We start from the raw sequence: 6,935 nt of genomic DNA, 5'->3' as shown, positions 1-6,935 counted from the left end.
CTTATCGAAACTTCTACTGTCAACGTCCTCTTTGATTTATCGTCTCTGTTGTGATGTCCATACTGGGAAGGTAACAGAAGGAGTTTCTCTTCAGGACTTTCTGCCACAGAGCCATGCAGTATACCCTCCTTGAAGGATTGTACCAGCTCAACCAAACCAGTTGTAGAGTTCAAGAATAAGTGTTCATGTGAGCACTTGAAGAAGAACAGTTCTTTCCATTAAACATCAGCAAACCATCAAAATGGTTTTGAAGTTTATGTGAAATAGTTGCCTGAAGTTGCTTACCTGCTTTATCGCAATGACACTTCCTGAATTCTACTAATTTTATGAGAACTTCATGAATATTATTTTAACTCGAGATGTAGAACTCAACCATAATAGATTTTCACGTGCTTCATGTCTGTGATTGGTCAAACTCCCATGTGTGTCAAACTCCATAAGTGTTAATGTTCTATTTCTGTTGTTATTCATTTTTTGGGGTCTCACTGGGCTCAAAATGAGTAACTTCACTTGACAGAACTTATTTTTATTTGTCGTCACATTTTTTGCTTTCGCAAGACCACTTTAACATAAAGATAAAAAGTTTTCTATAACTACATTTAAAGTCATTTGATAGATCAGTTATGAGCCCTTGCTTCATTACGTATCTACATATTTTGATTCCATAAGAGCAAACAAAAAGCAATTCAATAAATTAAGGGTAAAAAGGTTCATATCACAGACAAAACTCAAACATGCTTTCTTCTGTGTTGTCAGTTTGCCAAATTTATAAACGTACCCACAAACTGTAAAAGAGGGTGTCACCTTAATCTGTAATTTTATCATTTAAAGGTCAAAGGTCATGAGGAAGTTTTATTTTTGGTTTACATCAGTTCAGTACATCAGTCAACTTTCTTAGACGACTGTTGTTGCCTTACAGCTCTGCATGTGGAGAGAAATTTGTCAGTGAGGAACAAACCAAACAGCAAGGAAATGTAGCAAACATGTCAGACGGCAGTCTGTTGACATACACGCAAACACACCAACGACGGCGTCCTCGGTGGAACCATTAAAGCCTGCAGGCCAACAACAAGCCTCCATCAAGCTTTCCCACGTGACACGTCTGGAGGCTTAAAGGAAAAGACAAGTTGTGACTCGGGATGAGGGTCCTCTGCATCCTTTTCAGATGAGATAACACTAACTCTCTGCAGATACCTCTCTTCTGGGTCGCTCGTTTAAGCTGAATCTCAGGGAAGTGAGGAAGTCAACGAGAAAACAAAGATCAGCCAAAGTCAGAATTTGGAGTTCTGTACAGAGAAACAGATGTCAGATTTCACATCAGATAAAGAAGGACGAAGAGGAAGTGTTTGGCATCAGAAAAGATTAGTCCATCGGAGGAATGCTTCAGAACTTAGAAGTTACTGATACAGTGTTAAATGACTACACTGAGAATTGATCCAGTAACTCATTACAAGCTAACACCTGGATGTCCTAGGCTAGGCTAATATTAATGTACATTGGATGTTAGCAGCTGGCAAAATACGGGGATGAATATTTTAGTCTGTTTGGGCTTTTTGGTCCCTATTATTTCAACAACTGTTGAATAGATCACAACAAAATTGAGTTTAGACATTTAAGATAAACCCTTATGACATAACGTTGTACTTTTCCAATTTAACCACCACGAAGTCCACAATTCCTGTTTTGATTAAGATATCTCAACAGCTACAAAACGGATTGCCATGAATTTTTAAAAAGATGTCCATGGTCCCAATCATCAATCAGGATCAATTAAAGCCTAATAACTGGTCACATTTTAAACCTGATGATGCCTCCATAAATACTAGTTAAATGTATCCAGTAGTTAATGTGTAAAACTAATGACATTCAAACTCAGGTGTACTCTGTGTTTGCTTCTCATTAGCAAGTGTTAGCATGCTACATACCAGCTAAACACTCAATTAGTTTATTAAACAAAAACTGTGAAAAATATAAGAGAGCAAAAGTTGTTAATAAAATGTCTCGTGTCATCTATGAACAGTCCAAAACAAGACATTGTTCAGTGTCAGTACATTTGACTACAGATAATAAATCATATCAAAGATATAGTTGTTTGAACTCTTAAAACGACTAATATCGTTCATCCATCGAAATAGTCTCCAATCCATCTTCTGTTGATCAGCTCATTTATAATACTGACATGAAGTTGTAGCTTGTTGTCGTCGAGCGCTTGTGCACTGTTAGCATTATTTTAGCATTTACCTCCTTCACGTTTTGGCTAACCAAGCTGTATTATTCAAATCATCTTGCATATTAGCCGATATGTTAGCATTCAGGGAAGTTATTTACAAATCAGTGGAGAAAAACATTTGAATTGTGGCCAACGTTGCACACATTATCTATGAGAATATTAACTTTGATTCCATTTAAAGCTCTTTGCTCTCTGCCCACTGGCATAAAGCTAGAGAGCAACAGTAATGCTTTTAACAGAGGACTCAAACAATGGCTAAAATCAAAACAACAGCGCTCACATGAATAGCTTCTGACTGGGTTATTGTTTGATCATGCTGCTTTTGCTCTACGGTTCTATTTATTTATTCTCTCCTTATTGTTTTCTCTGTTTATCGCTTTTCTCCCTATCTTAATTGTTTTTTTCTCAAAATCCTCCCGTGGACAGGTGTTGACAACTAGCATGCTTGCTAAAACACTTAAACAATGCATCTTGTTCGTCCAATGTATCCGTGATGTCCATGCCAAATAAAGTCTATTATATTATTATAAGTTTTGTGTCACATAAAAGTATGTTGCATTTCATTCAAATGGTCATCTAGATGCAAAACTACCAAAGCCTTTTATTTTTTCACTGTAAGAGAAATGCTTATCACAGAAAATTAATTATTATCGTTATCATAATCATATGGCAAGAGCCAAATACAGTCATGCTAACAGGCTAGTAGGGTTAGCCGTCAGAGGAAAAAGAGAAAAAGCAGCTGAACTTTACAGAGAGATGGTACTTCTTCCTGGTTCTGGCTTCTGTTCAACTTCAACCAACAGTATGTAAACTCCACAAGGAATTTCATGAATGCTCTGTGGGATTACTCAGCTGCTTTAACTCAGAGGAACCATCGGTGCACTCACCTCCTTTAAATTTTGATCTGACTAATCCAAGTGATATAAAGCCTTATTGAGAAATCTCTATTTTCGCACTAGGAAACTTATGAAATTGACATCAAAATCTTCCACTCCATGTGCCCAGACTTCTTAATAAACAAAAAACGAGGCCTTTACAAGCGAAGCAGAAGAACCGGAGACTCCTCCCATGTCGCTGTACAGTTGACCTTAGATTTACCTCACAGGTAAATATAATCCTCCTCTGTCTCACCTCTCACTCCTCATGCCGGCCTACGAACGCACCACGATGCCAAGGTCTGGCGACAGTTGACAGCCAATGAAAGACAAATGCTGTCTTTTTGTTCATGCATGGAAATGGAAGAAAACTGTCCCAGCATGCAGGCTGCTATCAGAACATCTTTGAATCTCCTTCCCTCACACACTTTATTTCTGACATATCAAGGCCTTTAAGGTCTCACCAATGGAAAATACAGTCTGATTTTTGTCTTTTTTATCTGTCTGTCTCTTTCCTAGATATACATCTAAACCACTCATGCAAAAAAAAAACCAGTCCAGCTCAGTTCCAGTTCATCTCCTGGACAAGTGTGAACAAAATGTCAACAGTTTCCAGTCCAGCCACATTCAGACGCCGGAGCTGGAGCTGGACGAGAGGCCAGCAGGTCGACGGCTGACAACAGGCGATGTGGTGCGATCGATTGTCCTATTGAACAGAGCAGAGAGGAGTAAGACCCTCAGCTCAGGTTCAAACAACACTCATCACACACACACACACACACACACTCACACATACACAAACACAAACACACTGTCACGCACACAACCTAGTCCATCAATTTTCTTTTTCCATTCAGTATCATACTTTCCATAAATTAAACATGCCTACAGATTAAAAACATACATTCAGTTAGAAAAATGTCCATATTTGAAGATCTTCATTATTTTACTTCATTGCTTGTGTCCTCATAAACCTTGTGCTGGTCTAATCATCTGAAACTTTTCAAGGATGCGTTTATCAAAGAGATTCACTTTTGGGTTTTATCATCAACCTCATCACTGAACGATTTTTGATTCCTCCCTCTGTCTAAAGGTCGAACACTTTTGTTTGATCATATTTCACTTTTCTCTCCCACCAGTCGATTTGAATACAAAACCTGATGAATATTCATGTATGGATTTAAAAGACATTTTGAAAGAGAGTATGACTCCACTCTAAAACTTCAACATTAATATCAAGAGTTTAGCGTTTCTATGTTAATTTACTATATTTTTCTAACTTTTTATTCTATTTTTTTGGTTGGATATAAATGTCACAACTTGTTTTCAACTGTTTTCCTCTTAACACTGATGACGAGTGTTGTTGTGAATTTCAAGGTTGGTATTTTTTTTTCAAATTTGAATATTTATTTTATTACCTTATTCTCCGCAACACTGTGTTACATTTTATATTTCATTCTATTCTATGATGTTAACAAGACCCGGCATTATTTCACCCTTCTGCAGCTGTGAACAAACCTGTAACTTCAGATGAAAAGACCATAAGTTTAGATTTTATCTTGTATTTTAATACTATTAGTCGATTTTTGGTAATATTTTAAAGCGTTAATCTGAAGAGTTTTTCACAGTTAAATGCCTATTTTTGCCTTAAAGTCTCATTAATGTGATGGCTGTAACTTATCTAATAGCCAGATCGTATTACCTTTTCTTAATATCTTTAAAATAATATCTTTAACATATTGTGTTCTGTACGATCGTGCAGCTGAAAAAAAAAATGAAATGTGGTCCTCATAGGTGCAGAGAATCATCTCTTGCATGTGCGCCATGTTTGATGCAGCTTCACATCCTCAGAGGAAACATTACACAGCTGATCTGCTCTTCTTTTGCCAGGATCTCGGCTCTCTCTTTTCATTCCTGCGGCTGCTTGAAGGTGAGCAGCCGCAGCCACATCAGCAGCTGTCTCGTCGGGACCTGTGGCTCCCTCACACTCCTTAAACAATCCCACAAGATTGCTAGCAAATGTTTGTTTGATGCAAATCCGAACAAATCCGCTGCTGTTGGTGGACACTCGCTGCGCTGTTTGCGCGTCTTGGCGCAAACATGTTTAATGTCCTGGTCTGCAGATATTTATTCAGCTGCTGCGAGCAAAATTTACATAAATAGAGAGAAAGGAGAGAGAAAGAGAGAGAGAGAGAGAGAGAAAGAGAGAGAGAGAGAGCACAGGCAGTAGTGACTCTACACAGACACGGAGAGTGTGCATCGATCATAAACTGATTATTGTAATTGGAGAAATTGGTTTCCTGGACATTTTTGGTTTGAGACTACTCAGATGAATTTGTCTTTTCATTTTCATTCCCACGAATTTGAGAGGCCCGATGAAGTAGGCTATATCAGTATAATAAGAGAACTATTGGAAAATGCACGTTTTTCTTTGAATAGTCTTCGTGTTGAATGTCTTCAGGGTTCTCGGTACATTTTTAGAAACTTTTTGGCTCTTCAAAAAAATGTTTGGCCCAAGTCCTTGACCCCGGAAACAAAGTTTTCATTTAATGAGTTTTAAGCATGTGGTGATTCTCTCGGGTAAGAGATACAGCTAGAAATATTCAACAAGAGGACAGCAAAGCGAAATGGTGTAATTTAGACTAATGTAGCAGCAGATGGCCTAGCCTATATATAATCTCGTTCATATTTTGAGTCAAATATGATCGCCTTATTTAAGAAATAAGTAGCCTACACTATGTTGGAACTAAATCGTAATTGCTTGTCACTTTCCAGCAACAATATAATTTATATTTGCTGCTTTTATTCATCTTTTAAAACCGATTAAACTCAGTTCAGACAAAGAATTATGAAGACCACACAAAAAATAGGCCTATATGTAGGCTACAGGCTATAGACTATAATTGTGATTATCACTAATCAGAGGTTGAACCTGTAATAATAATGATTCCTGGAAGCAGACGCAAACACCTGACTCTTAACAGGCCTCTAGAAAAAAAAAATCCGATGTGACTGTAAAACCAACATATTTTGTCTTAATTAAAACTGGCAGAATGGGGCACGCGCTTCTCTAATTTGTCTGCATAAGGACTTTTTATTGTTTTATCGGGGCAATTAAAATTGGCCTGAAACCACTTCTTTTTTTTGCCTCTGTTGCTCTCAGTGCGGCCTTCATGGTCAAAAGAACTGCTCGTTCAAAATGACCTCGCCAGAAAGATTACACGATATTTCTTCTCTTTTTTTTTTTAACCCTCCCTTCTTTTAAAATGTGTTAATTTCTGTGAGCACACCCACACACCCACACTTACATGTGACCCCCCTAACCTGGCCCCACCTACGTAATTACCGCATCAGAGGCGGTGAAATTCCTGCAGGTTATTTTGAAGACACCGACTCAGGGCGCAGGAGTAATTATCGCGCCATTACAGCGCTGCATTCAATTACGCCTCGATCAAATGTCTTCCGGCTCGATATTTAGGGCTTTTTAACTCTGCGATTTAAAAAATAAATAGAGACTTGGTGTCCCTTAAGCAAGGGGAGAGATGTTAGTGTTTCAATTTACAGAGACAGAAAGACAGAAAGGATTAATCCAGCTGCTCTCTAAAATGGAAATGCGGTGTTCACGGTTTGTATTAATTACGGGCTCATTTGCATATAGCCTACCCGGTTTATAATTAGGGAAAAAAATCTCAACAAGCTTTTGAATAAAAGTACGACTAGTTCAAATGAGAACGACCAGGAGTGTGGAGTGTGTAAATTGTTGTTATATATGCATCTCAATAGTAAATAATAATAAAATAAAAAAAAGTTGACTCCCTGTTGAGAATCAA

The sequence above is a fragment of the Labrus bergylta genome, chromosome 10 (assembly GCF_963930695.1).
Source record: "Labrus bergylta chromosome 10, fLabBer1.1, whole genome shotgun sequence".
Classification (NCBI taxonomy): Eukaryota; Metazoa; Chordata; class Actinopteri; order Labriformes; family Labridae; genus Labrus; species Labrus bergylta.
This window is presented reverse-complemented; position numbering follows the sequence as displayed.